This window comes from Coregonus lavaretus (genome assembly GCF_964263955.1).
Source record: "Coregonus lavaretus genome assembly, chromosome: 37".
Classification (NCBI taxonomy): Eukaryota; Metazoa; Chordata; class Actinopteri; order Salmoniformes; family Salmonidae; genus Coregonus; species Coregonus lavaretus.
This window is the reverse complement of record NC_140024.1, coordinates 13,958,854-13,970,120: the sequence shown is the minus strand read 5'-3', so window position 1 is coordinate 13,970,120 and position 11,267 is coordinate 13,958,854.

Below are 11,267 nucleotides of genomic sequence, written 5' to 3'. Positions count from 1 at the left end.
GAGAGAGAGAGAGAGAGAGAGAGAGAGAGAGAGAGAGAGAGATGTTGGATAGTGCCATGTCATTCATTGCCTATTTAGTGTCTGTGCATTTTCAGTTAATCTCCTATGCATTGAACATACAGTGCATTCAGAAAGTATTCAGAGCCCTTGACTTTTTCCATATTTTGTTACGTTACAGCATTATTCTGAAATGTATTAAATTGTGTAAATCTACACACAATACCCCAAAAGGACAAAGCAAAAACAGGTTTTTTGAAATTTTGGCAAATGTATATAAAAAAAAAAACGGAAATATCACATTTACATAAGTATTCAGACCCTTTACTCAGTACTTTGTTGAAACACCTTTGGCAGTGATTACATCCTCGTGTCTTCTTGGGTATGACGCTACAAGCTTGGCACACCTGTATTTGGGGAGTTTCTCCCATTCTTCTCTGGAGATCCTCTCAAGCTCTGTCAGATTGGATGGGGAGTGTTGCTGCAATGCTATTTTCAGGGCTCTCCAGAGATGTTCGATTGGGTTCAAGTCCGGGCTCTGGCTGGGCAACTCAAGGTCATTCAGAGACTTGTCCCGAAGCCACTCCTGCGTTGTGTTGGCTTTGTGCTTAGGGTCATTGTCCTGTTGGAAGGTGAACCTTCGCCCCAGTTTGAGGTCCTGAGCGCTCTGGAGCAGGTTTTCATCAAGGGTCTCTCTGTACTTTGCTCCGTTCATCTTTCCCTTGATCCTGACTAGTCTCCCAATACCGGTCGCTGAAAAACATCCCCACAGCTTGATGCTGCCACCACCATGCTTCATTGTAGGGATGGTGCCAGGTTTCCTCCAGACGTGACGCTTGGCATTCAGGCCAGAGTTCAATCTTGGTTTCATCATACCAAAGAATCTTGTTTCTCATGATCTGAGAGTCCTTTAGGTGCCTTTTGGCAAACTCCAAGCGGGCTGTCATGTGCCTTTTACTGAGGAGTGGCTTCCGTCTGGCCACTCTACCATAAAGGTCTGATTGGTGGAGTGCTGCAGAGATGGTAGTCCTTCTGGAAGGTTCTCCCATCTCCACAGAGGAACTCTGGAGCTCTGTCAGAGTGACCATCGGGTTCGTGGTCACCTCCCTGACCAAGGCCCTTCTCCCCCGATTGCTCAGTTTGGGCGGGCGGTCAGCTCTAGGAAGAGTCTTGGTGGTTCCAAACTTCTTCCATTTAAGAATGATGGAGGCCACTCTGTTCTTGGGGACCTTCAATGCTGCAGACATTTTTTGGTACCCTTCCCCCAGATCTGTGCCTCGACACAATCCTGTCTCTGGGCTCTACGGACAATTCCTTTGACCTCATGGCTTGGTTTTTGCTCTGACATGCACTGTCAACTGTGGGACCTTATATAGACAGGTGTGTGCCTTTCCAAATCATGTCCAATCAATTGAATTTACTAAAGGTGGACTCCAATCAAGTTGTAGAAACATCTCAAGGATGATCAATGGAAACAGGATGCACCTGAGCTCAATTTCGAGTCTCATAGCAAAGGGTCTGAATACTTATGTAAATAAGGTTTTTCTGTTTTAAATTTTTAATACATTTCCAAAAATTTCTAAAAACCTGTTTTTGCTTTGTCATTATGGGGTATTGTGTGTAGATTGATGAGATGTTTTATATTATTTAATCAGTTTTAGAATAAGGCTGTAACGTAACAACATTTTCTGAATGCACTGTATGCAAACTGTAATGGGCAATGGGGAATTTGAGCAATGAATGGTATTTATGCAGTCGTTTATAGTCTCAAATAATAATGCTACTAGCCTGTTTAGAGGTTGTTGGTTTTTAGTCACTCTGTTGTTTCTCCTTTCTCGCTGTGTCAATGCTTGAAGAGCACATGCTTCATGGGGAAAATGCTATCTCCCTGTTATGTGTGCATTTAAATAGTGTTTGCTTTTCAAAACCCTATCCCTCCTTTCCCCCTCTTTTCACTCTCTCCGTTTCCCTCTCCCCTCTCCGCTCCTCTGTGTATCCTTAAAATATTCTGCACATCCCTCAGCAGTTCCGCATCGCAGATATCCCTAATATAATCTATGTGTCTGAATACTAATTTGTACCGTCAGGATAAAATAAATAGTCTGCAGTTAATTATGGGGAGCCGGCTCCTGGCTTGGCCCAATGATTTATGAAGTGCGCGTAGGCATTCTGCTACACATTTTTCTTAATGTATTTTTTGTCTGTCTTTCAATACATTTTCCTGGAAACGTCTTAATGATGTCAGAGGTGTGTTAATGAGCCTGGCTCAGGGAGCAGTGCTCTGGTGGTGGAGAGGTAAGGGTGTCTGTCTGTCTGTCTGTCTGTGTGGTTGCCTGTGTGTCCATCTTCTGTCTGTATGCCTTGCTGTCTGTCTGTCTATGTGTGTCTGTCTGTTTCTCCTATCAGCATTTCTCCTATATTTGCCCTCATTACTGTGTCCCCATGTGTTTTCTGTGGGGGCTCCTGTTCCACTAGACTGCTCTCTTGTTTATTTAGCTCTCTGGTCCTGTGTGAGCAGTAAGATACAGTAACGTAGCAGTAAGGTTCTGGGTAATCCATACCTCTGTGTGGTCAGAGCTGTTAGCCAGGCCAGGGGCTGGGGGTGGGTGGTTGGTGATGATGGGCATGGGTCACCAGGGGAGAGAGAGCCCCTAGCTCCCTCCCTCCCAGACAGCAAAACACTTCACATGATTAGATGCATTTTCTCCATCGTTTCTTCTCCTCTATTTGTTATGCGCTGTCGATCTCCGGCAATTAGCGCGGAGCGTGCCCGACGTGGCGCTCGGAGAGCCCTGGTGGGGAGCGGGCAGCAGGCGGGCAGGCACTGAGCCTCCGCTCTAACCACGTCTGTCCGTCCGTCCGCCCGTCCGCCAGCCTCCCAGACAGAGGTAGCACACAGCGCGTCAGAGCAGGGCCCCATTAGGGACATCCACACATCTCTCTGCATCAGGATGCCCTCATTTACCTCCTCCAGATCCTATCATTTATCTCCTCTAAAAAAAAAGATCCCACATTAAGCGGCCAAGCATGGCTGGCCGCAGTGCCTTTCCTGAAAGAGGAAAAATTATGATTTAATTTCTTCTCCTTTTTGTCTCAGTGGCCTACTCACTTTGTTCATACACACATCATTACACACAGAGGCCTCGTTTTCATCTCTCTGCCAGGCAGGCTGAGGCTGGGATCAGGGCTCTAAGTTAGCTGTGCGGCTGCAACCAGGCCATCGCTGCAGATCAATACTTGTGGTCAGGACGGAGCATGCCGCGCTTCGCTGTGCTACACCTCCTAAATAGGCCCTGCAGGTCCCACCATAAAACACCTCACAGGCCAGCCTGGCGGACCCATAAATTCTATTGGAGCGAGCGAAGAGTAGCTGGGCCGGGTTAGGATAGGGTGGTCAATGAACTGAGTCTAGTGGTTAGGGAGTATGGCACTAGGGTGGTTCCAGCTGTTAATCTGCATCCTTAGAAACCGATAATCAATAAGCATTGGCCAGGGAAAGGACAGGTTGGGGTTTGTGTTGTGTCTTTGTAGGATAAACATACACTCCTTGATTTGGGCCAGAACAAGCACACTAGTTCTTGTGTTGGGATCGCTAGCCTGGAGTGTGCTACTATGGACTGGGTTACAGGGCTGGATTGTGCTAGTGTGCTGGGCTACAGCAGGGCTTGAGTGGGTAAGATGTGTTCCAGATGAGAGCCTGGGGACCTGCCAGAGACAGAGAGAGACAGAAGGCTGATTCTCCTCATCTCCCTCCTTCAACCCCCCAGGCTGTGTGTGTGTGAGTGTCTCTGTCTCTGTTGGCCTGTTCCATGCATTAACCAAACAGATAGCCACCAACTTTAATTACCTTTGCTTCCACTTACTCACCCCTGATGCCCTCAAACCCCATCCACCCTTCTTGCAAATGAAAGAGGGAGAGGGGAGAGAAAGAAGGGAAGCATAATTACTTATTTTAGTGGAGTGCGGCAGAATGCCTTTTGCCAAATGACTCTAATTCCAAATAGTTAACAAGATTTTTCTTTTTAATAGAGCCGAATCCGTGTGACAGCAAATAGCTTTCCCATTTGCAGCCCTTAATGGCTTTTCATACTTTGCACTTCCAATAAGCAGTAAACTCGGAAATTAATATTGCACGCTGTGTTATGATGCAAATGGGAGCGAGATAGGAGAGCGGTACCTTCATGCAGAAAGCTCTGATTAGATCCGTAATTGCTTCAGTGGGATGAAAACATTTCTCCCGTTCGTTTGAATTATAAATGTATATTTTAAGCCTCGCCATTCGCTCCAGCGTCAGAATCGTTTTGTAATGTTGTTGTTTTGTGTTTTTAAATCAATGCTAATCAGTGGTAATTGTGGTTGGAAGAAAAACACTCCTCCACAAAGTCTTTGTCTATATGGAAGATTGTTTATGTGACCTTTCACTGTATTCACTACGTATTGGTGTATATTTTGTGTACTATGTTCAGATCTGTACAATATGTTTTAAGATCCTAAAGGTAGATTTTGTCCTTGGAGCGTCCAACTGAAACACCTCTATTTCATCCGATCATACTGTAGATGGTCACCCAGTTAGAATGTGTTTGAACCTATTTGAACCAACCAGCCACCTCTCTCCAGGAAAACACACAAGGCGCAAAAATATATATTTGTGCAAGGTGTTTTATAATTAACATCTGATCCAAGTCAATCCGTTTCCAATTCCATTTTACACATGCTCAAATATTAACCCTGGTCTGTGCATAAGGTACTGTATTCTTAATAAGGGGGATCACATAGGGACGGAGACAGTTCACACAGCACAGACAGCCACGGAGTTGTCATGTTAATGGAACATGGAACGTATACATTTATTATATGGCTGACACTGATCAAAAATTCAACTCCTAACAGCACCCTTAGGCAGCTGGCTCTCATCCTTGCTCTTTCACAAGCTACTTCAATCTGTCTCTGCCATATTCAACATCTCTCCCTCCTCAACCCTGTTGACTCACTGCATATCACTGTAGCAGCCTGTCGTGTACCGCAGACGTATGTGTTTGTCTGTGCATCAGTGTATACATTCCACCTGACCATATTGTCTGATTTACTGCATTCCCCGCCCAGCTATGGTATAACGCTGTCATATGCTTTAAATGCAGATTATTCCTGAAGGCTGTAAATATGCCACAGCACAGCAGCCTGCCCTGGTGCCTGACTCTAGCCAGCCCAGCCCACAGAGCCTGTCTTTGGGGAGGGAAGAGCAGAGCATCCTGACAGCGTGGAGCCCCAGCCCCAGACATACAGCCACCCTGACCTTTGGACAGAAATAGCTATTAAATGGGCCTCCGATTGCTGCCAGCTATTGAGGTTAAGTGTCCTTTGGTCTGTGGGGCCTCAGTGTAGTGCTGTGCAGTCGGGGCTGGCTGGGTCACGTGACCAACGCGCACGCACGCACACGCACATCTGATTCCCTCTCGCCGGCCGCGTCGTCATGGCAACACTTCATTTCTTTTTCAGCGCGTTCCTATTTCACCTGTCACTTCGATAATTGCCTCTGGATTTTCCAGCGTATCAGGGAAAAAATTACGATGATGATAATAATAAGACAATATTTATGAGCCAAACGGCTGACAGACAAGTGTAGAGAGATGAAGAAATGCAGAAAGGTTTCATTAGGATAGAATATTAATGTGGAGACAGGGCTTCTTTGGGACTGATAAAGCTTGTTCCCTTTTCTCTCACGGGCTTTAGCTCATTGCCTGTGTGACTGGCAGTGGAGTCTGAATTTCCATTGTTTTAATTGGGTCACCCTCTCCTTCATGTTGCCTCTCTGGTGAGCATCTCTCTGCTTAATCAGTTCTACAAGACTGTGTCTCACTAGCCGAAACATCCTGTGCCCTCACAACTATTGATGTTCTGGTTTTAGAAGTATTGATAAGACCAGCAAACGTAATGGCCTTTGCCACGGTGCTGTGTTCATTATTGGCCTTGGAAACGTGTTAGAGAGAGAGAGAGAGAGAGAGAGAGAGAGAGAGAGAGAGAGAGAGAGAGAGAGAGAGAGAGAGAGAGAGAGAGAGAGAGAGAGAGAGAGAGAGAGAGAGAGAGAGAGAGAGAGAGAGAGAGAGAGAGAGAGAGAGAGAGAGAGAGAGAGAGAGAGAGAGAGAGAGAGAGAGAGAGAGAGAGAGAGAGAGAGACAGAGACAGAGACAGAGACAGAGACAGAGACAGAGACAGAGACAGAGAGAGACAGAGAGAGACAGAAAAAAAAGGGCCCTTGGAGTGATGGGCCAACTGGTGCTCTTTACCAAAGTCACCACTATTATGTTAAGCACCTGAACTCGATAATCTTCTCCTCTGAGATTGGAAACAAGTAAAAGTTTTCATGCCAAAACTCCATACACAAAAACCAGTCTCATTCTTACTGTATAGCTTCAAATTGACAGCAAGCTGTGAAAGCCAGCTACTAAAGTGAATAAGAACTATGCATTTCTTTAATTGGCTGTGGTAGCATTTGTTTACTGATATGAGGTTATTGACAAGATGTTGGATATGTTCTATGTGCATAATTAAAGTGTGTAGGAGATTTTATAGGTGGTGATATGAGTGTGCTTGTTATGTTAGGTGCATTGAGTATATTCTGGACTTGGTCGATATGTGTCATATTATCACATCCTACTGTTTTGAGTGATTTCCATAATGCACTAGACCCTGTGCATATAAAATACATATTCTCATCAAAGTGTTCCAGACCTCATTTGAGTGTTTAAAGTCAATATCTTGTCACTCCAAGGAGTCTGTGTTTATAACGATAACAAATGCCCTATCCTGTCGGGGTATTTTAGAATTAGGACATAAAAACGTGAAATTATTCTTGCTTGCTTTGCTTGATAAAACAAAAACATGAAAGCAAGTGTCCATGTTGGATTTATATGTGTGCTTTGGGGGAACGTCAGTGGAATTAATTGATTTGCCCATATTTGTCAGAAAAGAGTAAGCACCTAACCCCAGCTTGCATTATTAAAGCTAATACCACAGTGGTTTCGGCAAGTCCTCTGCCGTGAATCAAAGTCTGACACGGACTGATGATGTATGGATATATTATTCAGAGCGTTGCATGGGGCTCTGCGCGGTGCTACTCCTTCCTTGCCCCCGATCCCATCCTGCACCAGCAGCCCATCCCCCTGGAGGGCACCTGTGTTTTCAAAGTAAAGACCACTTAGAGAATAGCCCGGGGCGTCTGCATACTGGAGTGCCCTGTGTTACACATTAGAAGTCTCTGTCCAGGTCCGCAACATAAACACTCTCAATAGCCCCCGTCTCCCCCTCCGCCCTGGATACCCCAAATACCTCAGACAGGGAGGGGAAAACGACTTACACAGACAGGCCACAATATGGAACAGATAGTCTACAGGGATGTGACCATGTTAATGACCACTCTCTGGGAACCTCCTCAGCTCAATCCTGCAGTAAGGCTTTCATAGATAATATGGAGAAAATGCCTAGATTTCATCATTAAATTGTCATTATATATTTAAAAAGCATTCAAGATCTTTTCTCTAGAGAATGAGGAGATATTCAGTCCTATTCAAAGCATTGTGACTTTTACCTGCCTAGCTTAGCACAGTTACCCCTTCTTACTTATGTAGCCTTTCCCAGCAGACAAACATCCAGTACATCTCAGAACACTGACGGCAGCATGTCTGCTAACAAATACCCTACTTAATGAGCTTCATCTAGTGTAAATTGAAAAGCACTTATGGAAATAATGAACGCTTAAACGCTGAGAGGATGGGTGAGGGGTTTGAGGGGCGGAGGGAGAAGAAGATGGGGAGGCCTTTTTGACATGTGGCATCAAAGACAGCATAGACTAAACAAGGGGGCGTATGAGAAGGAGCTGGGACTGTGTAGTGTGTAGTGTGTAGTGTGTAGTGCGTAGTGTGCACCCACCCAGGGCCGCTGAGACTGAGATGCAGGGCTGACATCTTGGGGGTGAACAGCAGACACAATAGGCAGTAAACATCTCCCCCATGGGTGAGGCCTCGGCTGAGGGTGAGACGGGGTTAACGATCAGACGTCTCGTTCAATCCCCCCGGTGGAGTAAATGGGGTTTGATCAGCCGCCAGGAAGGAGCAGAATGAGCTGCATTCATAGGCAGGCTTTACCATTTGTCAAGACCACCAGTTTTAATATTTTAAAAAACAATCCTATTACCGAACAAAAATAGAGCAAGGATTTCGGGAAACCTGCGATATAAATGTTTAATGGCAGTTTCTGCATAAAGCTTTTGTATCTGCATGTACAGTGGGGAAAAAAAGTATTTAGTCAGCCACCAATTGTGCAAGTTCTCCCACTTAAAAAGATGAGAGAGGCCTGTAATTTTCATCATAGGTACACGTCAACAATGACAGACAAATTGAGGAAAAAAATAGGATTGTAGGATTTTTAATGAATTTATTGGCAAATTATGGTGGAAAATAAGTATTTGGTCACCTACAAACAAGCAAGATTTCTGGAATCTCACAGACCTGTAACTTCTTCTTTAAGAGGCTCCTCTGTCCTCCACTCGTTACCTGTATTAATGGCACCTGTTTGAACTTGTTATCAGTATAAAAGACACCTGTCCACAACCTCAATTATTAGGAAATGGAAGACATACAAGACCACTGATAATCTCCCTCGATCTGGGGCTCCACGCAAGATCTCACCCCGTGGGGTCAAAATGATCACAAGAACGGTGTGCAAAAATCCCAGAACCACACGGGGGGACCTAGTGAATGACCTGCAGAGAGCTGGGACCAAAGTAACAAAGCCTACCATCAGTAACACACTACGCCGCCAGGGACTCAAATCCTGCAGTGCCAGACGTGTCCCTCTGCTTAAGCCAGTACATGTCCAGGCCCGTCTGAAGTTTGCTAGAGTGCATTTGGATGATCCAGAAGAGGATTGGGAGAATGTCATATGGTCAGATGAAACCAAAATATAACTTTTTGGTAAAAACTCAACTCGTCGTGTTTGGAGGACAAAGAATGCTGAGTTGCATCCAAAGAACACCATACCTACTGTGAAGCATGGGGGTGGAAACATCATGCTTTGGGTCTGTTTTTCTGCAAAGGGACCAGGATGACTGATCCGTGTAAAGGAAAGAATGAATGGGGCCATGTATCGTGAGATTTTGAGTGAAAACCTCCTTCCATCAGCAAGGGCATTGAAGATGAAACGTGGCTGGGTCTTTCAGCATGACAATGATCCCAAACACACCGCCCGGGCAACGAAGGAGTGGCTTCGTAAGAAGCATTTCAAGGTCCTGGAGTGGCCTAGCCAGTCTCCAGATCTCAACCCCATAGAAAATATTTGGAGGGAGTTGAAAGTCCGTGTTGCCCAGCGACAGCCCCAAAACATCACTGCTCTAGAGGATCTGCTCTGCATGGAGGAATGGGCCAAAATACCAGCAACAGTGTGTGAAAACCTTGTGAAGACTTACAGAAAACGTTTGACCTGTGTCATTGCCAACAAAGGGTATATAACAAAGTATTGAGAAACTTTTGTTATTGACCAAATACTTATTTTCCACCATAATTTGCAAATAAATTCATTAAAAATCCTACAATGTGATTTTCAGGATTTGTTTTCTTCTCATTTTGTCTGTCATAGTTGACGTGTACCTATGATGAAAATTACAGGCCTCTCTCATATTTTTAAGTGGGAGAACTTGCACAATTGGTGGCTGACTAAATACTTTTTTTCCCCACTGTATAGCTTGGTTGGTTGTTGAGGGGAAAATAAGGAGTATTGCTTCACTGCTCCTTTGTGCGGATGGAGGCAGAGAGAGACGGAATTGAATGGCTGGGGAGGACATTAGAATGTCTGTACTGCCTTTTTTATTTCTGTATCTCCCCATCTGCTGAGATGGAGGTGTGAGGAATAGCATCATTAAGGTAATGTGCCTGGGAAGGCAATGAGTTGAGATCTAACGTGGGCAGTTTCCTCGGCTCAGCCACGGCTTTAAATGCCCAATCTACAGTGACCTTTACCGCAGAGAGAGAGAGAGCTTTGGAACACACACAAACACCCACAAAGCCCACCAGACATATTGAACAACGCATATAATGTACACATTTAACATATAGATTATTGTGTTAAATGGCTTCTAAATCAATCACACAACATGGCTGATGACTCTGTTTTATTTGTTTGGTGAAAAGATCCATCCAGTGTGGATATGAGTGTGTAATTGGAGGTTTGTGTCTGTCTGGGATCAGTTAGTCTGGAGTGTTGCAGCCTCCACACCATCACCAAACTCCAGGTTATCTGTCAGCTGAGATGCAGAGCGGAGCCCTTTCATGTCACCGGCGTTCTCCCTGACAGAGTGGCAGAATGAGGGCAATTATAAATCACTTAGTGAGTGTGTGTTCCAGTAATGGATGGACCGCTGGAGTAGAGGACCAGACCAGCAGCACAGAGGTACCGGTATGCCTCTGTTGCTGTAACCCTCTTCCATCAGCATCACCCCCGCCAGGGGGTAGGGGTGGAGGAGACCATGAGGGTGGTTTACTCAACCCCTGTCTTAGTGTCCAAGCACAGCCAAGCCAATCATTCCTCAGCTCCCTTCACCCCCCGTCCTGCAGCTAGAGTCAACAGCCATCCTTTAACACGCGCATTCTCTTTTAATGTGTCTTTTCACTGTGTTTGTAGGCAAGCAGGAATGACCAGGGGTTATTTTATTGTTTGGTCGTCCAATGTGTGTTTTGTTTGGGCTGAGGACTTGGTGATGAATTTCATACATCACATTTTCCAGGGCGGTTGACCAATGAGTGGTGTGGGTCTAGGGGAGCGTGGCCTGTGGTGTTTTTCTTTAATAAGTCTAGAGGTGAGAGGAACACACCAGGTGATCAGTCATCCTGTCAGGATGCTCGACTCTGATTAGCCCAGTACTCTGGCTGACATATCTGACCTGCCACACTCCACGATGTCAAAGGACAGACTCCGGTTCACCTAATTACTATTTTTAAGTTAGCCAAAAAGTCATCTTTTGTGACCTATTGTGAATCAAGTTTGTTTATCGGATTCTTCTCTTATGAAAAGCAGAAAAACATCCATCTCCTTGTTGTGGCATTTTCAGAGTTTTCAGTAGATAAGGTCACAGACATACTAAAATACAGATCATCAAAATATATCGCCCTCCATGATTTCACTGGCCTGTCTGACTAGCTCTAGGAACCCTCTTGTTTCAACTGTCCTACAGAGGGGAGCTCTTCTAGCAACATTGGATCAGTCCTAGTTGCTCCAGGCCCC